The sequence below is a fragment of the Phalacrocorax carbo genome, chromosome 4, assembly GCF_963921805.1.
Source record: "Phalacrocorax carbo chromosome 4, bPhaCar2.1, whole genome shotgun sequence".
In the NCBI taxonomy this organism is placed as follows: domain Eukaryota; kingdom Metazoa; phylum Chordata; class Aves; order Suliformes; family Phalacrocoracidae; genus Phalacrocorax; species Phalacrocorax carbo.
In genome coordinates, this window is record NC_087516.1 from 44,747,360 (window position 1) to 44,771,993 (window position 24,634).

The 24,634-nt window shown below is 38.3% G+C and overlaps 1 protein-coding gene across 2 annotated transcripts in view; it reads left to right on the forward strand.

Annotated features, from left to right (window-relative positions):
• MARCHF1 (membrane associated ring-CH-type finger 1) overlaps positions 1–24,634 on the forward strand; it is a 250,412-nt gene that overhangs the window by 60,712 nt on the left and 165,066 nt on the right. For both annotated transcript variants that reach the window (XM_064449772.1, XM_064449771.1), the window contains exon 2: positions 12,906–12,984. The gene's annotated coding sequence lies outside the window, so the exon portion shown is untranslated. The remainder of the gene's footprint in view (positions 1–12,905; positions 12,985–24,634) is intronic.

Below are 24,634 nucleotides of genomic sequence, written 5' to 3' on the forward strand. Positions count from 1 at the left end.
CCTTGCTTGTGTGTAATTAAAATGGAGCTGGGCTTTGTTTATTATTTTGATTCTTTTCCTGAGAAGCTTAAAAAAGCTTAAAAAGCTTTTCATCTCATGTCAAACTCTTTGTTAAGATTTTTCTTAACACTAGCCAACCACTTCAGGAATTCAGGGCCTGCATATTGTCTGACAAATATGTTGCACAAATTTTCTAGGGGAATTATAGTTCTGAGGCTTGGTTTAATTGATATAAAGGCATAAGAATGCATCATCTTAAGCAGACAGAGGGTTTATGCAGTTGGAGTCTTGAGAATATAGTATACTGAATTGTAGACTGCAAATGTTAAGTCAGGGAGGCTGGCACTGGTAAGAGAGTGCTTCTTGTGTTTCTCTTGTTTCAGAAATTGGATTACCTGAGGCATTAACTGAAACTTTTTGCTCCAACTTTAAGGCAACAGCTTCATTATAAGCACATCTTAAATGTGTGGGAACTCCAGTTGTACGTTCCTTAAGTTGTCAAGACTTCATCGGTTTAGCACTGAGGTACACTAGGATAGCTAGTCATTGAAACGTGCCAATGCTACTTCCGAGCAGCATCGTTGCAGATAACCTCTGTGATTTCCTCTTTGCAGAAATCATAGTAGAGAGGCCAAAGGCAATATTATGATACCTCTCTAACTTACTTTTTATATATCCCCAGTGTATTTAATCATTGTAAGGCAATAAGCACTAGGCCCTCTGTGACCTGGTGAACTTCATGCACCCTGTCACTGGTCAGGTATCCTTCACTATACCTTATACTTTGTTTTAGTTTCTGAGGATGTAGATTCAGAAACACTTTTACGTCAGGAATGCCACAAGAACCCTGCCCTTTTCCTTCTTGTGTGACTTCCTTCTCTTATTTTTGCATTATCTGTTTCCTTGCTGACGGTGCGTTGTGTCCCACCTTGCAAGTTACTAATGGAGGATGTTGAACAGTATTGGCTCTTGTATTGACACTTGGGGTGTGCCTTTGGTAACTGACCTCTGGCTGGACTCGGTGCTGCTGATGTGCAGCCCTTTGAGCCTGATACTTTGGATCATTTTAATTGTTGATCATTGATTTTAGGAGGAGATCTTGATTGGTAGGAACTGTTAGTGTGAGCAAGGATTTCAAGTACGCATACAAGTGTAGCAGACTGTGCATAGAGACCAAAATATTTTACAGAAGGTGATAGTATGGTGTTGGCATAATTCACCTAGAAAGCCTATCAACAGATACAGAAACCTGGCTTCCTCGGTTCCGAGGCTCATGGGAAGTACTTGCATCTGTTTCATCTGGCTCTAGACCATCCATTGATCCTCCTGTCTTTATATCAGGCCAGGCTGGGAAATGTTGGAAAGAGAAGGCCCCTTGTAGTTGCTCTTTCTCTGTCTACATTGAAAAAACTGAGATTGACAGTCATATCAGAGTCAGTGTCATCAGAAGAGTGGCTTAAAAAATATGGCCATATATAGGTGAGAAAGATGCCAAAACATACTAAGTAGGGAAATAAATGCATATATTGCAAAGTGCTGGGTTGTCACAGATGGCTCTGTCATTGTTATTCTAAGGTTAAAACCAACATGGAATCTTCCAAGTATGTTCACAGAAGAGTACAGTTTTAAGAGATAAGGGACAGGGTGGTGTTGCTCTGCATATGAAAGATCACAGGATTTCACAAGACGAATGTGAAAATAACCTTCTCTCACACTGTGATCCTTAGTGCTAACGGTTGAGGTAGTGATATTCTGTGACTAAAATTCTGATTTACCGATTGTATATATGCTAATAAGTGGATGGATATGGTGTTCTCACAACTTCATTAGATCCCTTTGCCTGTTAGCATCATATCAGTTTTATCGAGATAGATTGCCATCTTGTCATGTTCTCTTTTTATTTGGGAAATAGGAAGGACAAAAGAAAAATTGAGTTGTTTGTAAGGGATCTGACTTAACTGAATAGAACAAACTGGATGGGACGTAGTTTCCTCTAATTCGTTAAAAGATGTATTTCAAATTATTGAATTTTAACTTTTTTTTTCTCTGTGACCATCACATATCTGGTAGTTAGGACAGTTTCAGTAATCATGTGTGCTTTCATCTAAGTGAAAAGGAGGGAGAAGGGTTTTCCTCTGCATGTTTGGAAACTTACAGCAGGGCCCGACAATCATACACTTCAGTCAATGCACACAGATTCACTTCTGCTTTTAGGAAGTTCTGCTCCTTGGATAGATATAATGTGTACCTGAATTTTATGTATCAGTCAATAGACAGTAATCTGTGTTACATAAAAGATTTCAGAGACAATTTGGAATTATTCCAAGCACGGTTCTTTATATTCCATATTCTATAAGAGCAAGGCCATGGGACCTCACGCAGAAATCCAGTATATCTACTTTTGTTCATTATAAGACAGTATTAAAAATGCAGTGACTTATCTGTTATGGGCATGATGCCTGACTTTTACATTATCAACACAATGATTTGGTTTTATCATCATTCAAGCTTACGACAATGATTGCTATTTGTATATTTTGTGCTCCTGATAGCTGTGTTAAAACCATGTGGGGAACATTAATCTAAATGCTGTAGGAAGGCTCAGAATCAACTCACTGTGTTGTGGCTCAGGAATGTTTTAGGATTTCTCTTCCTCTAATTCTACTGGAATTTGGAAAGAGAAACTTGCTTACAGTTGGATCACTTTCCTTATTTAAAACCACTTGAATTATCAGTAAAATTACATGTCTAAATTGTCAGAATATAATTAATGAGTCATGCCACTGTTTCTATTCCTATGTCTTCATTCAGTTCCTATACTTTCGTTGTGGCTGAAAGTTTGCAGCAAATAAAATATCCAGTTTTCAGAATGAGGCGTTTGTTTGCGCCTTGGCACGTGCCAATCTTTCAGTGAAATTTTGTGGAAAAATTTCTGCACCAATCTTGAAATGTTTTGTGAACTTGGAGCCTTTGGGGTTGTATTGAATGTGAGGTCATTACTCTCACTATGATAATGTAAAATGGTAACTATGGCAACTGCAGCGTACTGGAATGGAGGGTGAGGAGAGAGGTTTATGTGAAAGAAGTAATATCATTGGACATAGAAGACATCCTTGCAGAGCCTCCTCAGATGAAGATGATATATGGATGTTTTGTTTGTGTGAGGTTCTCTTATTTTCTAATGTCAAGGAAAATTAAACTTCTCATGACTAGTCCTCCTCCAGGTTTATTTTAATTGGTACCACAGGTTTTAAAGAGAGGTTTATCTTCTGTCCCTGATAATTTAAAGCTTGTGGAATATTCTTAGGGCTTTAAAGGCATTAACCCCGTAGAATTTAATGCAGTGAAAACTGAAGCTATGAAAATGTGGCTTAAAGTTTTGGTGTTTCTTTTAGTTTTATTATATAAATTAGAAAATACTAAAAGATCAATGAGAAAAGGAAGGAACAATAGCTTCTGAGTTTTAAAAAACTTCATGCAATGAACGTAGGTAAATGGTAAAGTTGCTTAAACAGGCATGTACAGTGAGAATGCCACGCAATATTTTTATGCGAAGCCTTTGGGAACAGAGAGTTACTGCTGTTTTTCAAGGCATTCTAAGATGTAGTGTTTGCAAAAGCTTTCATCGGATTTTGCAACATTTGCAGGTTTTTCTGAGAGCACCCACACCTATTTATACTGTATGAGATCTCCAGCTTTTCTGATTCTCCGCCCCCCCCCGCCCTTAGGTAATTCCTGTTCACAGAGCTGGATTTAATTTCTTGTGATTTGTCCCATCAGTGCAGTCTTTTGCAGCAGTAAAACTGTATGGAAAAAGGAAAGTACCTACAGACATCGCTAATGACAAAGGGGTTTGTTTTTTTTGTGTGGTGTTTTTTTTAGTCTGTTTTCTGTCTGAGTATCTTAATGCTTAGGACAAAATTGAAACTGGATCTCTAGTGTCGTGTCAAAATGTTCTAAACATTAAGAACATCCCTGCCTTCCTCAATATGCTTATTGTGTTTTTGTTTGAAAGGCAGCACCAAGAATATTTGGAAAGAGGCATTTTGTGCATCGTTCTTTGAGTGTTGAACTCCCAGAAGGGTTTGGGGCTATTATTGATCTTTACACTGTGACTTCTAAAATGTGCTGCCGTTCTGGGTTAGATCGGGGCAAACTGATGATCACAGAATCATTGGTCAGGTGTAGAAGCTATGATGGCATGACTTTGTCCTCTACCGTACTGACAGCAAGCATGACCTTTAATTTCCTCTTATGTCATCCTTGTCATAAATGTACATAGAGTGACATCTTCACCCTACTGAAGTTTATGGGAGCTTTGCTATTAACTTCAGTGAAGTTAATAATTGAGTAATACAGAAGTTGTGTATTTTAGGGAAAAAGTAGGTCTAGATTCAAGTAACTCTCGTGATTTTTCCTTCTATTGAATGCAAATCTGATTTCATTTTGCAATTTTAGTGGCCTCTTAAAAGAAATCATGTGATCATTCTTCATCCTATATGAACATGGCCTTGACATTCAGTCTTGTTGTTCGTTATAAGAAAGGCAATAGCAGAATAAGGAGCTCAAAAGCAGAAATAAAACACCAGTATGTATTCATGTTCTCTCATTAATGGCAATCCTCCCTTCCCCCAGCCCAAACATACAGACTTCTTACCATGGCAGATATTTCTTCTCTGAATCGTGTTTGATTCTAATATAATGCAGAAGCAAATGGAAGTATAAAATCAAATCAGCAGAAGTTGAACCAACAGTTAAACAGCTGAGGAGGCAGTGGAAGCTTTTAGTTAAGCAATGTGGTATCCAGTACAAAGTCTCAAGGAATTCTTTATTTTTGAACTAGTGGATTGTGGAATATGTTCCAACACTTTGCAGACTCCAGCTGTGGAATGTATTCCAACTACCTGCAGACAAATGTAGCTCCTCCTAATTGTCAAGTGTAATCTTGGTCATTAGGATTCGAGCAAACAGTGACAATGTCATTAACTTGGTTTACCTGTAAGTGATGTCAGGACTGAGCTGGCATGGAAGTTGCTGAGTGCTGTTGGGACAAAACCCAACATATCCAAATAGGATATAGGATAAAGCTTATCCTAGTCTTCTGAAACACCTGCCCTCTTTCAAAGCTGTCTACATGGAATGAGTTCAAGATTTTCCACTTCCTATCAATAGAATTCTTCTACAATAGAAATTCAGCGCTTTATTTGTGGTCTGTCTGTATTGTCACACAAAAGGTACTGTAGGAACAAAGGTGGTTTTTATCTTTTACATGGGCTTGTCCAAATTGCAGTGCAAATCCTGGGGTCTCTTCCTTTCTAATACTTGTGTCTTAGTCTGCTGTCAGAAGGGGAGTGAGATGGTGAGCTTGAAAGCCCATATGTTGTACTGTTTTGCTGATGGCCAGCCAGCCAGTAACACTGACTGACTTAATGCAAATGAGAGCTAGTTTTGCTCTGAGATCTAGTTTGAGGTGGTATTGTGTCGTTCCTGATGGTAACCAAGTTTTAAAATTAATTTTGAATGTATCTTCTGATGCCCTTCTAACCTTTCGGTTTCTTTTGCTGTTATGTATAAAGCATAAATATGCAGAAATTGCTTTTAAAAGAAATGCTTGTCACCAATAATCTTTTTTTTAATAATAATTTTTAAATCTTTGGCTTTGATTTTATGGTAGTATTGAATCCCAGATTGAAACCAGCTAATGGATTTCACAGAGAAAAGGCATAGTTACTATGGCTACACAGCACCCTGAAAGCTTAAAAGGACAAAGGATAAATGAATACGGTACTGGCTGCTTAGCCATTTCTAGAATAGATTCTAATAATTTAAAGGCTTTATAGTCTTTCAGACAGTGTCAGAAAAAGCAGGATGTTAGTCCTTTAAGAATTTGTATTTTATTTTTAGTTTAGACCATTACTTTTGAAGTAGCATATTTGAAAAATATTATTCAAAACATCCTCTGCTTTTAGCCCACTTATTTCGCATATATTTATTACATGTAATGAAATTGACTATTACTGATCATTTTATCACAGATATTTTTATTTTGGTATTTTAAAATGAGTAGGAATCTAATCCTCCTATGGACAAATAAACACAGAGTAATTGTGGTTTGAAAACTTGCAGTCATGTACTTTTTACAGCTTTCAGTGTAGTTTTGGCTGAAATGTTTTTACCTTTGATATTCTTTTAAACCAATCTACACATTTAAGACAAATTTTGTATATAGTAAAGAATAAACACATGCATTGTTAGGTTCATACAATTAAGGAATTGAATCACCAGTTTTCAGCATCACCTTAGTGACTGATGACAGAAGTGCTACGACCTGCCTTTGCTTGAGGAATAAAATGCGTTAGAAGTGATAAATGTATCACTTATCAACTCACTTGCATATTTTAATGACCTGTTAAAAATAACACAGAATATAATTTTTTAGAGTGTAATGATAAAATGCATCTATTGTTCACCACAAATAGAAGTTCTGTCTGCTGATAATTGTAGGCAGTGTACTTTGGCTGATGGGTAGTAGAATATCGTTGGGAAGGTAGCAGGTGAGCTTACAGGTTGTTTTCTAAAGAGTTGTTTTGTGTACTCTTATTTGCAGGCAGGGGGCTCTTGTATTTGTATTTTGGACTTATCTGTCCAGCAACATTCTCATGTATTTGTAAAGCAAACTGGACTTGCTGCATATGCAGCAGACCAGCTGAGCTGACGTCCTATTGTAGATCTGTCCTGCGCTTCATGGAAATGCCACGTTTCCTACATTAGCCTATAGGGTCATTTATGTCTAAGGCATACAAAGAAGCCTTTCTACCTAAAAATATCACAATTATTCTACAGAACTTCACCGTGCAGACCAGCAACCTAGACCAATCTGTAAAGCCTGTTTGGGCCAAATTCCAAGACAAACAGAAGAGAATGCCTGGGAAAACCCAAGAATAACCCAACTAAATGTAGAGGTAAAAGGAGGTGATGCTGGTAGAAGAATAGTGTAGGAGTTTGATCCTGCTGTTTATGGTGTAGCTCTAGGTTATAAACTGAAGTACCATGGTGCAGAAGTGACCCAGAACTTTTACCTTTTAAATCTCCATAGGGCCTGTTGCTAGCTGCTGCTTCTGGTTTCAGACAGACAAATCTAAAATACAGATATTGGACTTTAAAATCCAGCAGGCCAGTTTACCTAACTTAAGACAGTTATTCTTTAATGTACAGCTTGAACAACGTTTCTGTTACAATTTCACACAGAACCAGTGTGCTCAAGACCAACACAATATTTACTGAAGTTGGGGTTGGTTGGGTTTTTTTAAGTGTTTACATTAAAAGACCTTTTTAGAAGATCTTCACTTCAAAATATGTTGTATATTTCTACTGCTTCTTAAAATAGAGAAAAAGGGTTTTCAAGATAGGTTGTCAGGTAAAATAAAGTTACTTTCATGAAATTGCTGTTATTAATTTTTTATCTTGCATGAAAATGTATTGAGAAATTTTCCTTTTATTTATATTTCTTTGATCATTGTAAACATGAGGATGAAAAAATTAGATGGTCCGTTAATGATTTGTAGGTGTTGATGTCTAGGTGAAGTTGTCCCATAGGAAGCAGTCATTGGCTTTTCATTCCAAAACTTACTTTTCAGCAGAATGTAACCTTGTGCTTTAAAACTCGTACTGCGCACAATTCGTTTTACTACACGTAACGTAAAGATTTTTAAATTTTAATCTAGCAAAAGCTACCAATGGATCGACAGGTTTTTTATAACCTAGATCTTCCATCCCTGCCTTGGATGATTTAAATGTAATTCTCTCCAAAATGAAATTATAAAAACAATAAAATAAAATACAAATCCCTTAATTAGGGGATTTTATTCATCGGTATTTGTTTCATTCGTGTGTTTTTTTTTTTTTTGGTTGATGAAATAGTCAATTTATTATTTAGTTAAGTACTGCAGAAAGATGCTGCTTGAAATTCAGGAGTGGATCAGTTAGAAGTGCTTCAAGAGAAGACTATGTGATATTGGATGTTGCTATGGGAAACTGCTTTGCAAGAACATTTGCAGAGCAGATGGACCAAGATAAATAAAACAGTTACAGGTATTGAACAGAGATAGTGTAACGTTCAGTGAAACAACAGGGGAACATGAACTCAAATCAACGTAACATAGTTCTTTGTTTCATCCTTTTTTAATGGGTATGCTGATAGCTGTATTTTTGGAACACAGTTCTTTTCTCGCAAACTTTTTTGTCCTTCTTTAAACGGGGTAGTATATTTTCATGGTATTTTATCTTACGCCATTGATAACTGTCTGATATGAATAGCTCAGTAGCGAAGGTTTCCTACAGATTTTGAGTTTTCAACAAGTCAATGAAAATTTCAGGGTTTATCGGCCTCATCTTCTGTGTTATGCAAAACCAGTAATGTCTTAACTTTATGCTGTAACTTACTACCTTTTGGGCTAGCCTCTAAAGTTACACCTAGGTACACAAACTATGGAATGGGAAAACTTTGTATTTTAGAAGTTAAAATTTTGTTAGCTTGACGTGCTCGTGGCTATTGAAGGCTTTTCTGTAACCTTATACACTAGCTTTTTTTCCCCTTGATTTTAAGAAGCTAAGAAAAGAAACATAGCCACCCGTTTAAGAACTAGAATGTCTTTGTAAGCATCTGTTTGGCACAGAAGTTTGTTTCCTTAGCAACATGCACACAAAAGATACTTGTGTGACTGTCTACATACCACATGCCTTTGTAAGAGTACATATCTACAGAAATCCACTGTATGTTTGTTTAACATGTGTTCTTTGTTCTCCCTGGCAATGAATAAAATAGGCATGCACTGTTTAATTTTTCTCTAAGGAAATAGGTAGTTAGAGAATTTGAAAGATAATTTGTAGTTGTATCTTTTCCACAACTCAAATTCAGACTTGTAAAAAAAAAAAAAAAGGTGTCTACAAAAATAAAAGCTTAATCTGCTCTCGTGATGATATATGATTTTAGCTGCTAAAGCTTTTTTCCCCTAAGTAATATATTGACTGTAAAAAACTTTCTTTGGACTTTTAATACACAATGTATCTGTGCTTCTTTTCTTCATGAGCTATAAAACTTAATCCATGGGTTGATTTCTGCACATACAGTAGAACTGTTGTTTGGGTCATGCAGTCATAAACCTGTGAATGCCCACGTATCTAGCAGTGTGTTTCATTTAGTGTGAAATACCATACCAGGGAATACCATGCAGTTGGTTCACATTTTTAGAGTGCGTGTTAAATGTTTTTGAGTGGTCAGAGTAATGCTTGTTTGTTTACAACTATGTATTTCCTTGTGATGTATTTGTTGTTAATCCATTTTAAATACAACATGTGAATATCTGCCTGAAGTTATATATTTATGTATGTTCTGCTTTTCAGGGAAAACTTGGAGAGTTTGAAGCAGGAATTATTGGGGAAAATTGTATAGCTTCTGTTCTACAATGAATTGGATCAGTATCTGAACTTCTTCCACTGCTTTTAATCTATGGGTGTAAAGTCTTGCATTGATATCAGAGAGGCCAAAAAATATGTTGGCTTTCATTAGGGTCAGGGTTACTATATGCTGATAGCTTTCAGCTATAGACTTTTGTGCCTTTTATACTAGCTAAAGGACAATGAGGTTGATCATCCCCCCCCCCCCCCCCCCCCCCAGCACTGCAGAGAAGAGATTTCATGGGTGATTAATTTAAACTCTTTTCAATTTATTTTAAGCAGAGACCAGTTAAATAAAACACTTTACAGAATCACAGGATTGTTTAAGTTGGGAAGGACCTCTGGAGATTGTCAAAGCAGGGTCACCTAGAGCACATTGCCCAGGACTATGTCCAGTTGGATTTTTTTAATATCTCCATGTGTGTAGGCTCTGCAACCAATGGCAATCTGTGCCATTGGCCGACCAACCTCAAAGGCAAAAAACCCATTATGTTTAAATGGGATAGCTTGTATTTAATTTATGCCCGTTGCCTCTTGTCCTTTCACTGGATACCGCTGAGGAGAATCTGGTTCTGCCTGCCTTATTCTGCTCCCCATCAGGTATTTATAAACATAAATAAGATCTATCTGAGCCTCCTCGTCTCAAGGCTCCATCTCTCTTAGCCTCTTCTCATACAAGAGATGCTCCCATCCTTTGATTACCTTCATGACCTTTTGCTGGACTTGCTCCAGTAAGCCTATGTCTCTCTTCTAGAGCCCAGGATTGCATCCATCATTCAGGATGGCTCACCAGTGCTGAACAGAGAGGAAAGATCACCTCCCTCAGTCTGCTGGTGATACTTTTCCTAATGCAGCAAAATGGGCCACCTTTGCTGTGAGGGCACATTGCTGGCTCATGGCCAGCTCGTTGTCCTTTAGGTCCTTTGCTGCCAGTGTGCATGGGATTATTCCTGCCAGGTGCAGGACCTTGCATTTCCCTTTGAACTTCATGAGGTTGCTGTTGGCCCATTACTGTGCCTGTCAAGGCCCCTCTGAATGGGTGTACAACCCTCTGATGTATCAACTGCTCTTAGTTTTGCATTATTGGTGAACTTGTTGAAGGTGTACTCTGTCCTGTCTTGCAAGTTCTTGATGAGTTGTTGAACAGTATTGGCTCTCATGTTGACACCTGGGGCTGTACCTTTGATGACTGGCCCCCAGCTGGATTTGGTGCTGCTGGTCCACAACCTGTTGAGCACCGCAGTTCAGCCAGTTTTCAGTTCACCTTGCTCTCCATGTATCTATTTCTTGTTTCATCAGTTTGTCAGGGAGGGACAATGGGAGACAGTGATGGAAGCATTACTGAAGTCAAGATAAGCAATGTTCAGTGTTCTCTCCTTACCCACTGGGTCAGCCTTCTCGTTATGAAAGGCTGTCAGGTTGGTCAGGTACAATTTCCCCTTCATATATCCATGCTTACTACTCCCAAACACCTTCTCATCCTTCTTGTGTTTGGCAATGGTTTTCAGGGTTATTTTCTCCATTCCCTTCCCTGGTATCAAGGTGAAGCTGTGACTGGCCTGCGATTTCCTGGATCATCCTTCTTGCACTTTTTGAAAGTGAGGGCTACATTTACTTTCTTCCAATCCTCAGAATTTTCTCCCACCCCCAATCACCATGATCTTTCAACAGTTGAGTGGTCGCACAATGACATCAGTGAGCTCCCTCAGTAAATGTGGGTGTATCTCATTATGGCCCATGGATTTGTGTGTGTCCAGTTTGTTTAAATGTTTCTTAACCTGATCCTCCTCCATTGAGGGGCAATCTGTCTTGCTCCAGGCTTTCCCACTGACCTCTGGGACCTGGGATTGCTGAGGGATACTGATATCAGTAAAGAGTGAGGTGGAAGCATTCAGTGTATTGGCATTCCTCATATCCTTTGTGACTTGCTTCCATTAGCATTCAGCACCGGGCCACCATTTTCCATAGTCTTCCTTATGGTGCAGATATACCAGTGGGAATGTTTCCTGTTTCCCTTCATGTTCAGGTGAGCTATCCGACACATGTCTTTGTGATCCCAGTGAGGTCCAACTGTATGCAGACCTCTTGGTTCCTTCCTGTTCTGTACGCTGTGCAATAGTGTACAGGCTCCTTGGAGAGGTAAAAAAGCATCCTGATTTCCCAGAAGAGGTAGGACAGCTTTCCCCATAATTCTGGTAGGCATTTTTCTGTGTAGGTGGACACAGTTTGGGTAGGACCCCCACAGCCCTGTGTTTTTGCTTAGAAATTTCCTCCTGTTCACATTGCCCCATATTTTTGCTTGCCAACCTGGTCCTTCACTTCTTCGCTTGGATTGTTGGTTATCCTTTCCTCCCCCTGTTATTCCTAGTTTAAAACTCTCATTACTGGATTGGCTAGCCTGCTGGCAAAAATGTTTTTCCCCACTTAGGTGGATACCATCCCTGCTAAAGAGTCCTCTGTCCATGTAGAGCATCCCAAAACCCTGTTTGCCCACACCAACTGCACAACCAGGTGTTGACTTGCAGGATATGTCTACTCCTCACACTCTTATGCCTTTTGGGAAGGATTAAGGAATAAACTGCCTGAGCTTCCATGCCCTTGACACCCTTCAAACCCCGCTCCCATCATATCCCACAGCAAGGCAGTCAATGCTTCGTGCTTTCCTGATTGCACCTGGCATCGTCATCGGTACCTGTGTGGAAGAGCAGCAGAGGGTAATAGCCTACAGGAGCTTTTCCACAATGTTCTGATCTGAGTCTCTGGCAGGCAGCAAACCTCCCCAGGCAGCAGGTCAATGCGGCAGCAGGTCAGGGCGGCAGCTGGGGGCCTCCATCCCCCACAACAGGGAGTTGACCCTGTGTTCTCCTGTGCAGCTTGGGTTTAGCTGGTTTGGGTCCTTTGCTGGACAGAGCTTGTATTTGTTGCCCTCATAAGACAACTATTTTAGTTAAATGTTTAATGTGTTTTACTCCTTGTTTTGCAAGCATATGTGTGTAAAAACATTGCTAGTGAACAAATTATGTGTTTTGGCATTTTTGTTTTATTAAGCTTTATTTATTCTTGAATGGTATTCTGCCAATGCCATATGGGTAAGCTGGCTACAAAAAGGCTTCTTCCACTAGCGTGGCTGATAGAGGAGAAAATCATGTATGGTTTTCCTGTGCTCACGGAGATCAAGGATTAATCTTTAATTAATCTCAAATGAATCTGAGGGTCTACAGAAAGATGAATAGGAACCAGTGTATGGTGTAGGATTTGATAAAGGTTATTTAAGACTAACTTTCAAGTCCAGAAGTGTTGTTTTAGGCTGTACCATCTGGAAGAGATCAGCATAAAACATTTTTCCAAAGCTTGCCTCATAACATGGTTTAAGGCTATTAAGTGTAGGTATACAATATTTCAACGTGATATAACTGGTTTCATATGCGTCTTGTTTCTCTTTGTTCTAGGAGATGAACCCAGGAAGTAATGTGAAGGGTCATGTGAAGCTCTGTCATAGCAGAAGTTTGCTAAAAGATTGCTTTACCTGTAAGTTCTTTTTTTTTTTTAAAATGTTAAATTATATTTATGCGGCTGGAAAAAAAAAAAAGGGTTTCTTTTGGCATTTTGACTTGCAGCTTGATGGTGAAGAAAACCCTGCCAAGTGCCTTATGTTTAACGCCTGCTATTATTAGCTTGCTATATTTTAGTGAAGAGCAAACAAACATTTTTGCTCTTCTATTAAGGCTTTGAATCTAATGAGCAAGATTTTAATGATGTGTCATTGTAGGTTATACATCCACTGTGATACGTACTAAACTGCAATAGCTTGTTTTTCAGAAAGTGAATCAAAGGTAGAAAACTTACAAACCCATATGATAGTATGAAACTTTTCCACTGAAAAGTTCTTCAGCAAAGATTGCCTGTGCAGGTGCCTGCTGTGACTCAGACCTTTTCTGGATTGGTCATCTTTTTCCCGAGTTATTACATTATATGATAGTGCCCTTTACAGATGCGCCATTTGTGGCAAAGAATTTTCTATAACCTATAGTGAAATCATTTAATTTTATATTTATCACATAACAAAATCCACTTAGGAATTTAAACTTTTGTTTTCGAGTCTGTCTACATCGAAATACTTCAGAATTCAGAAGTTCTTCGTCCCAATCAAGAGTTCTAATTTGAAAATAAATTATGAGATGGGAAGAGAAAAGCTTCCTACCTAGGTATCATATATAAATATGCCTAAAAAGTTTATCTTGAGGGAGATTGGGAATTTAGCCAGTATATTAATTTTCCCCCTTGTATAGTTCAACTAAGCATCATCTAGGTAGCAAGTTCCTGAAAACTATAAAGGGGAAAGTATTAATGATGAGTGTTTCAAAACTGATAGTAACTGTTTAATCCTTTAAAAAATAACTATTTTAGATTTTTTTTCCTTGTCTAGCATTCTATTTTAAAGTAGCAGCAACTCCTATACCTGGGCAGCATAGGCGATTTAGTTTGGTATAACCTTCGACCGAATTAAAACTTGCAAATTCTAGTCTTCCACAATTGAAGCTCTTTATGAAGTGTCAGAAAATGTTCTCATATTTATTTTTAATTTTCCTCAAAAAGTACTTCTTAGTATTTCTTTACTCTGATGTAACTTGAGAGATGTTGAAACAACCACAAGTTAAGTGCAAATACAAGAAAATCTGATAGAAATTAGAATTTTAGTTCTGTACTTTATAAAGTAAAAACTGAACATTATTGTCTTCATTCTATTAATATTCACACAGTACTGGTGAAACTTCAGCAATTGCCCTATTTTATCGTAAATGTGTTAAGATTACTCAGATGATGAAGTGTTTCCTTTGGTTTTATCCAAGAATCTGGAGGGGATATTCCAGGATAATTCAAGGAGACTTTTATGATTAGTGAAGGAAGAGAGAAGAGAAACTGCTACTCTGATAATGCTGCCGTAATAACTGAACTTGTCTCAGACTTTCAGTAGTATTTGGTAGGCTTAATTACTTAGCACTAGTCAGGCAAGTGGATTTCCATTGTCATAAGAGTAGCTTTAAAAAACCCAGATGAACTGAGAAGAGGTATGATTTGAGTTAGAATTGGCTAATTTATTTCAACTTCGTCTTTTCTTTCAATTGCTCCATTCATCTTTTGATCTGTTTCTGAGAAATGCAGGTATTTTACATGCGTGTATATGTGTGTGTCTGTGTGCATGTGTGTATCAATTAGATCTTTATATTCATTGAAGATACCATTTGGGATAGAAGTACACACTTGACTTGGAAAAATCTTAGGTGAGAATGTGGAGAAAAGGTCTTTGACAGGATGCAAAAGTTGAGAGCTGTGTTGTACTTAAGCACTGTAAAGTACAGTTGTAGCCTCCTAGACAGCAAATGTGTCTGCATCTCATTATGTGTGACTGTGTCACATTATTAGCAGAAAATATGGGATTTTTTTCTGATCTAAAATGTTGTCTGTTATAATGAAGTTAGAGACAATTCTGAAGCCTTGATAGAGAACTGGCAGTATGTGAGTGTGGAGGCATATTTTCTTCCCTTGGCCTAAGAACTGATCCCATATCTACTCTTCCCAAGTGCCAGTGAACCTCTTTCTGGTGTACATTATGAGTAAATGTTCACATACATGTGATTCTAATGGAGTATGGGCGTTAATAAATGACATCAAAGGTACCATAGTCCTAAGCTTCATTGCCATAATTTTTCCTATTATGCAAATCATGCTTCTCTATGTATAACTTCAGTTTTGCAGAAGCGTGGAGGATACTTGTCCACTTGATATAAAAATCGTTCATGTGGCACCACTTTTATATGGAGAAGCAGATTGCTTTGAAGCCCAGGAATTTGAGAATTATGGTGGGCTACAGCAAAAAAACCTGGCTATACTCCTTAAAGAGATTTACATGGGCCAAGAAACTGTTTTTGTTTTGTATGAAATACAGGCTTCAGCCTGTTTTTCCTAAGTCTGTCATTCTAGAAAGATAATGGTCTGTCACTGTTCTTTACCACTAGCGGACATTTATGCATCTTTAATCTGCACTTGAGGTGTTTGTGCAGTCTGATGACCTGAAAAGAGTGAGCAAAGGCTCCACTCCATCACTTTGTGAATATGCTGAATTTGTACTCTTTTCTGCACGTGGATCATATACAGTGGCATTATAGAGAAGAGGGTGTGCTTTTGCCTCTGGTATATCTGTATTGAAATGCTGTCAGGACTTTAATTTCTTGTTTATTTGTGCAATTTTGACCATAGATGTTTGAAAATGCTAAGGATATTGTTGACAATTTCTGCAGATAATTCTCATGGGATAATCTGAACAGGAAGATGCTTGTAAGCGCTGATTAGATAAACATAATAGCAGTTTTATAAGGTTGACATCAGTGAATACAGATTTCTTTTAAGCATTGTACATACTGTTTTTGATTAAGTCTGTCTACTTTGGCAGCATGTTTCAAAGAGAAGTGCTGTGACTAGGAGGAGAGAAGGTTCTAGAGACTGATTGTTGATTTAATAAGGTTTTAATAAAAGAACTAATATAGTACTTTCTGCTTGGAGTAAGTTCCGACTGGTACTATATGCAGGCCAGAAGGAATAACACGCCTTATTTAACCAATTAAATCTTGCTTGGAGAACTGTAGACAAGCAATTCTGGTCCTGTTTTATTTGAATTCTCTTTTTAATTGGTTGTCAGTAAGTTAATGAAGCTATGGCAGCACTCCCTATTTTCACAGATGGCTGGACTGGCGTGTTTCAAGTCCTCCTATACACCTCTATATTTAGTACTTAATCTATTCAATTCTTGTTGAAGAAGTGGGGGACGGTATCAGAGAGGCATATATGCAGCTTCCTACTGAAGGCTGCAATTGATTTTATAATTCACATATTCAACCAGCATATTGATATAAACAGAAGAGACAGCATGGGGGGAGGAATTATGGAGATTGGTGACAAGTAGTCTCCCTCAGGGGTCTGTACTGGGACCGTACTGTTTAATATCTTCATCAATGACAGACAGTGGGATTGAGTGCACCCTCAGCAAGTTTATGGATGACACAAAGCTGAGTGGTGTGGTTGATATGCCTGAGGGATGGGATGCCACCCAGAGGGACCTGGACAAGCTTTGAGAAGTAGGCACTTGTGAACCTCATGAGGTGCAACGAGGCCAAGTGCAAGATCCTGTGCCTGGGTCAGGGCAATCCCCAGTATCAATACAGGCTGGGGATGAAGGGATTGAGAGCAGCCTTGCAGAGAAGGACTTGGTACTGTTGCCTGAAAAGCTGGATATGAGCCAACAATGTGCTCTTGCAGCCCAGAAAGCCAACTGTATCCTGGGCTGCATCAAAAGCAGCGTGGCCAGCAGGTTGAGGGAGGTGATTCTGCCTCTCTACTCTGCTCTGGTGAGACCCCACTGGAGTGCTGTGCCCACCTCTGGAGCCCTCAGTGCAAGGACATGGACCTGTTGGCGCAGGTCCAGAGGAGGGTCACAAAAATGATCAGAGGGATGGAACGTCTTTCCTACGAGGACAGGCTGAGAGAGTTGGGGTTGTTCAGCCTGGAGAAGAGAAGGCTGCGGGAAGACCTTATTGTGGCCTTCCAGTACTTAACAGGGGCTTATAAGAAAGATGGGGTCAAAGTTTTTAGCAAGGCCTGTAGCGAAAGGACTCAAGGGGTAATGTCTTTAAACTAAAAGAGGGCAGATTTAGACTAGATGTAAGGAAGAAATTTTTTACAATGAGGATGGTGAAACACAGGAATGGGTTGCCCAGAGAGGTGGTAGATGCCCTAACCCTAGAAACATTATTTTGTTTTTATATTTTTCTTAAAAAGGGAGTTTGCATGTATAATTTCTGTTAATGTTAGATAGTGAACAAATAAGAAAACAGCAATCTTCTCTTTTTCCCACAGCTGGATTGTTCTGTGTTCAGCTGGTGACTGTCAAAATGAATTAACATTTCTGTCCTGTGCTTATAAAATATAAAAACTTTAGGTATCTTAATATATTCTATATAAAATAAGTAGTAGCACAAAGTCTGCTTATATATGTTTATAGAAGCACAACAATTTCTAAATATGATAACCATTCATTTTGACAGAAATTCAAGAGCACAAACGTTGTGTTTACACAGACAAAATGGTAAATTGCTCCTCTTTATGAAAGGCATGTTTGCTGATGCCCAGCGACAAGAGTTCATAATTTTCTCTGAATATTTCCCTTGCTGGACCTCTGGAGCCTTAACTTTTCTCCCTATTCTTCTCATACCCCCTGAAAAAGGTTTGGAATACCTTTTCTTGATTCAGCTGACAGTACAGGGTTGGGTGATTTATTTGGATGTCCTGATTGAGTCCAGTGCAAGTATTGCAAAAATTGAAACTAACCCAGTCGAAAAACTAAAAATACACTGCCAAAACCAGTAGTAAGAATTTAAATATGTTTAGAAACTGTTGAAGAATAGCACAGGTTTTTTTGTAGAAGATTCTGAGACCCTAAGAGCACATTGGTTTCCAAGGAGTGTCATGCACAGCTCTAATTAATGTTTCAGTGATCACTGAAGATAAATATTTCTCTGTTCTCCTCATGCCTTTCTTTTGTCTTTCTGAACTAAACCTAGACCTGAACTTTAATCTCATATATTACCTGGCATATTTTTTTATGCTGGCTTCTGTGAATATATTTAGGGAATACAAGTTTTAATTGTAGCATTTTGGCATACTCTAAGCATCTTCATGATCACACACTAGTACAAAGCTATCTTGCAGAATAAGGGGAATAGAATTATTTTGAAGGTCTTCCATCTTTTGCTTCATTACTTATTATGTAGATTTTTAAAATAAAGTATATACTGAGGAATATAAATTGATATATCTGGATTGATGATAGTAAGAAATACAACAGGTGTCCCTGGTGTTGCTTGTTAATTTGCTTTGCTGAGGCATAATTTCATGCTTTGTTAAAATCAGACATAACTATGATTTGCTGAAGGTGAAATAAGGGGACAAGCTCCATGAAACTTCTGTGGTTTTAAAAATATATGATACCAAATTCCACCCGTAGTACTGAAAGCAGTAGTCAAGAAAAAATTGTCCTGTAAGTTAAACGTGTTGACACAGGAAAGAATATCAATGCAACCAAACCAAAATATTTTCTATTTGGGGGGAGTATTCAGGCAATCTTTTATTCTAGGTATAAACTTCCTAACTCTGTTAGTGTCAGAACGCACGTGCAGGTATCAAAATGGTGCTAGTGAACATGTGCACGGCATTCATAAGACACCAGCCCTGGCTTCATTAGCTGCTGAGCATAAGGAAAGTTGGGGAATTGTGCAAGCTGCTTTGGAAATTAAGACGTTGATAGCTCATCATGGAATAAGCAATGCCAAATTTGAAAAAAGTGCCGGTGGAAAAAAAAAAAGAAATGGGACACAGAAATAAAAGAAAAACGATTGCAGAGACTTTTCAGGAAATTAAAAATGTGGTACTCTATTTTGATGAATAAAAAAAATGTTGAGGCCTGGTGGGAGAGAAGGGATAGAATGGTACAAGCACTGAGTAATTCTGACTAATAGTGTTCATTTTTTATTTTGGATTGGTCTAATATTTTTCAAATTCAACAGAAGACAATTTATTTTCAGTGTTGTGAAAATATACTTCAATTAATTCTGTAATACTTATTTTTCATTAATAATAAGTTTCTGGTTAATTATGTGGTGCTTTACAGAATGTGTGGGTAGGAATTACAAATGCTTTGATTCCCTCATTTAGCATGGTGTGGTTATAGTATATGCTTCCAAATTCTGCAACAAGATTTGGCTTCACAGCCTCCCTTGGACTGAGCCTTCATCCCTCCCTCTTGGGGTGACCATCATGACTATGCTACAGAAGTAGCTTGGAAGGGAAAGAATGAGTAGCCTGTCATTTATACTTCACCTGCTTATTACACTTGTTGGATATTACTCCACAATTAGTCCATTGGCAGGAAAGCCACCTGGGATTAAGAGCCAGTGAAAATTGTTTTTGCTGTCTGTTTGCAGATAGTTGTGTGTCCTACAAACAAGATTAATGCACTTGAAAACAAGAGTCAAATGGTCTTAGAAAAAGTGCAAAGAGAATTATCTGTAGCTTAATTTATACCACTTAACAGGTATGGTTAAGTGAGGTATGGTATTGTTATGCTGTATATCTACATCTACTACTGTGTGGCTTCAGGCAAAAAATTTGTGTTTCAGCTCCTATATCAATAATTTGCATGGTGTGGAGGGATTGCATCATCATAGAGACACAAGACGTGCAGCAGGACCTCCAGAATGCCTACACAGGGACATGCACCTCTGTGGAGATGTGTGAGGAACTTGTTTTGACCCACTCAAAGCAGAATACTCCTGAGAAACATCATATTGGTTGAGGAGCAACTTACAGTTTCTTTCTTCATATTGCCTAGAAGTTGATGTGTCACTGAGCGTTGTCTCCCTCCTCGGAAGGCAGGTTTAAGGGTGACTGTCTCAGGAAATGGCATTTTGCAGGGTCATTCTTGCCATAGTCTATTGATACAGTCAGGGGGACTGTAATGGTTGTGGCCTGCTGTACCTTCAACAAGGCTAGAGAGGATAAGTAGGAGTATTTATTAATGCAGTGGACCAAAGATAGCACTGTGTTTTGTGGGCTGATTCATGTGAGAATGGCCTAAGGATTCTCTGTTTCTGCTGCCACCTCGGTATTTTCCTGGAAAAATTAGTATGAATTCTTGGCTCTAAACTTGAGAGGCAAATTTATACTTCTGTAATTATTTTGATGGAGTATATTGTTGTAGTCTGTTTCAGATAAACCTACACTGCATGAATCATAAGATATTACCAGCTAGAAAACAGAGATACAATGTCAAGAGGTGCTTTTGCTCCACAAATAACTAGTTCTCCATTAATGTCAGGTCTATGTGGCTGTAAGGTTTGTTTTGGTTTTGGGTGTTTTTTTGTTGTTTTGGGGTTTTTTTTATCATGTGTATGTTGTGAGAGCATTGCCTTCCAACTCTGCAGTAATCTCTGATAAGTTGCTTGTATTTTTAGATTTTTATGACTTCTATACTCCTCAGGCTTTAATATATCCTTTTTATACAACTCTTGCTTTGTGAATAGTTTCAAAGTGACCATGACTATAAGCAGAGGTTTATTTAAGTGGAAAATAAACTAAAGAACATCAGAAATGACTGTCAAACTGACAGAATGGCAGTGGGAATACTGATTTGTTTCTTGTGTACGTTTCTAGTTTTGTGATCAATCACAGTAAGAAGGCAATAATCTAAAAGTAAGGAAGTGAGGAAAACTTGTCCGTGCTGCTCTCTGCAGCTTTCTGTTAACTAGGAGCTAGAAAGTATTAGCAGCTTGTGGGGTTCTTTTGCTTGACGAGCCCAGCAGTGTACATAGTAGATATTATACAGAGCTGTGTAGAAGATCTTGAGAAAATGAGGCTTCGTGCATAATTGCCACCTCCCATCACTAGCATTGCATAGCTGTTGGTGGTGCAATTCTGGGCCTGTCCAGGTTCAATTATTTTGTAATTAGGGGTAAAATTGGAAGAAACATTGCCGATAGGTGGTATTTGTTAGTTTAAATATCTACAATAAATAGTTGTATTTAAACTACCGTTTATAGTTATAGCTAAAATTTCTAGCGGGTACACCCTGCAACGTTCCATGGTTGCCCTGCCCTCTGGCTGGGGACATGGCTAGACTATATCTGTGTGCTTCCTGCTGAGGTTCCCTGCTGAGGATCACAGCATGTGCATAGGTGAGAGAGGAATGGTGGGCCTTATGAAGGGACAGCTGGGTCTGTTACCAAGTCCTGTAGTACACAAATAGCCTATATACCTTCAACCCTCACCTGGAATACTTAGCATCCTGAGGCCTAACTAGCAGTTTTTGGAATGAAAACCACTAAAAGTTTAAACTATGATTACAGCAATCCTTACCTGGCTATCTGCTGTATTTCAGTCTAAAGATCTGCTTTCATCACAACTTGGACAAGAGCATGTAGGCTGCCTTTATGACCAGGGAGAGACAAACACAGTCTCAGATGGTTAGGGTTTAGAAGTAGTACGCTTTACTTGTGGGTGGTGCCTGGTGTCTTCTGACCAGAGGAACTGGACTCCAGGATGAGCTAGGTGGCACAAATACATCTTTGCTTAAATTTAGAAGATACTCTTCCTGGAATGTTTTGCAGCGTTCATGCAAGAATTCCTGCTAAAGTGAAAAATTCCATTGATAATCTCATTTGTGTAAAATGTCCAGAAAGAGAATTCTTCAGGCTAAGTTAGCACTAACTGGTGTTAATTTCACTGAGTATGAAATTTTTAATACAGGGGAGTAATTGCTTTGGAGAGTAGACTGCACATTTAAGTGACTAATGTTAGATGATGGTATGTATGCCTTTCCACTCTTTCGCCCTGAGTGTGTATCAGTCAAAGAAAGAGGATTGCAACCACTTCCGTTCTGAAGTGAACTTGGCTTCCATTTTCAAGTTATCTATTCAAAAGGTGACACGTGCTACAGTAGTAGCTTAAATTATCTGTAATGACTCCGTTTGGCTCAACTGACATTAGAGGGCAAGAAGATCCTGGAATGATCCTTACAGCCTTCATTTCCTAGTGGCTCCCAACAGAAGTGTATCGTGGTTTCACCAGCTCTGAGTGCCTGGCAACCATCTAATCAAACACGAACACCCCCAAGAAAGGAGAATTGTTGTCTCCTGATATGGAGAAGGAGCACAGCTGTAACACGTGAAGGATAGAGCTTAAGGGTGCTGTAAAGTGCCTCTGTCCTCATGAATACTGACTTGGCAATGGAAATATGTGCATGTTGTACTGGAGCTGTTTTTGTGTAAGATGCTGTAATGAAGGCATTTCCTGAGAGGTGACAAAACGTAATTGGACTGGTCACAAAGAAAAACTGAAGGCTGATGTTCAGTTTGTAAGATAACAAAAAAGCGCCATTTTTGCTGGCCCTAGACTAATTGAGATTTCTGTTTTGTAAGAGATGGTGTGTATTTTCTTTTAAATTATGTTTTTGACATTTTTCTTCTTAAGCAAATCATACTATGTTTAAATGGAGCTAAATATACAAAATAGAGCAGACCTATACATAAGCAGAATTATAATGGGAGAAACAGATATAAAAGGAAGCCATTATTTCTTTCTCCTGGAAGATTTATCTAATTTGCAATTTTTTTAAATCGTCCACATAAAGAAATTTTGAAAGATGTCACCATGAGTAATAACCTTATTGTATTTGAGATATACATTTCAGTACAGCTGTAATAATAATACTAATATTATTATAAAGTGGAACGGGGCCATGTTAAACACTTTGAAGCAGGCAGATGTGAACCTGTCAGGAGGCATGTATTTATAACCAGTAATAATTAAAAATTACATTATTAGCTCTTACAAGTCTCATCTGAGACCTAAATTTGGATTTTGCTAATGTATCCTAGAAACTCTTCTTTCAACAAAATGTCTAGTTGTCTTCTGATTCTTAATGTCATTGTGGCCTTAACTACAACCTGCATCTGAATTTTTTGCTCTTATGTTATGCGTTATGAGAATTCCAGCCTTTTACAATTTATGAACTTTCTTCCTTACAATATCATTTAATAGGCCCTTGCTTTCTGTCCTGGCAAAGTTCTTGATCTACTTTTTCTGTGTATCTTCCATTACTTTATCCATTTTTGTTCTTCGTCATTCATCTCTTCCAATTAAATGATCTGTCCTTTTCATCTGTGTTTCTGCAGATGGAAGTCTTGTAGATTCCATACTGTTTCAGTGAACCTAACAGGGCAGGAGTGTCACAGTGAATATTTATGGCCTTGTGACAACTGTCTATGTGAAACTGTGACAGTTTGCTCAAAAAATAGAGAGAGCAAGTACATGAATAGTTTTGGGGTTTTTTTCCTACCTTTTTTAAGCACAGTTTTTGCCCATTCATCCCCTCGAGTCTCTCTTCCTTTTGCTGGTTGTACAAAGCTTTGATTTGATCCTATTAGGTTGTACCCATAATATGCTTACTTTGTTTATGTTAGAATGAGTCACAGCAATAGTCGCTCTTGTTTGTTGCTATCAAAATACCCCAGTACCCGTGTTTAGTTGTTTTAATAATTAATTGTGGTCTCTGAATGGAAGAAAAGCCAGTATTTGCAGACATAAATTGAGCGCTGTTATTGCTGCAAGAAGTGGGAGGTGGGAAGGGTTATAAAGATCCTCTGAAATCAGTGAATTTGTTCTCCTTTTGTTGTTTTCAACAAAACATGTCTGTTTATGTTATTGCCTAAACGCTCTAATTTTAATAAGACCAGGTTTCTAATTTGCTAGATATGACATGCATATAAAGAGAGATTCTTTTCCTGTAGGAATGCCATCAGTCTAAATATACAAAAAATACATGGGTTGAAAATAAGGTCTTACGGTTATAGCATTTTCTCTCAACATAGGTTATTTCCTCCATCTTTTATCCCTTGTGGCCTGGTTGAAAGAATGGTTCTTAAGATGCAGCTTACAAGAAAAGTTGTAATGAAGTGTTAGCTCGTTGCAAAAAAAAAAAAAAAAAAAAGTGAATATTGGTTAAATGAAGAAATCGCAACCATAACTGGACAGAGAGCAGATGAAGGCAGGCACTCGTATGTGTGTCATACTCATAGTCATCTGGTGTGTTCAGTAAACCGGACTGTGTAATTCAAAGGAGGGCCCCTCTCAGCTTTTTGTTACTCAGGTACCACCAGGGACTCACGCTCAGGGGACAGCGGGGAATTTCAATACTTTCCTAAAGCAAACAGTTCCAAAAATTGCAACCGTAGGGCGCTTGATCTAAAAACAGATTTGTACCTGATATTAATTGGATCCAGGGGTGGACTTCACAGCATGCAGCAGAAAGGGAAAATTTTATCTTTGTGACACGGATGTAATGAAACTCTTGACCTAGTGCCCCTAATAGCTGTGGCTTGGTTGACACCATCTTGTAGCTTTTTTTTAAGCTAGTAGGACAGCAACATCTCAGGGCTGTGAAAAGTATTTCGTTCTTACCTGGGTAATAGGAGAGAACAAAGCTGCTTCATTCATTGCTTTGTGTCTCATAGACACCAGCTTTCGAGTCTTTCTGGTGAATGGATGTTACTGTATTGCTGTTATAGGTCTT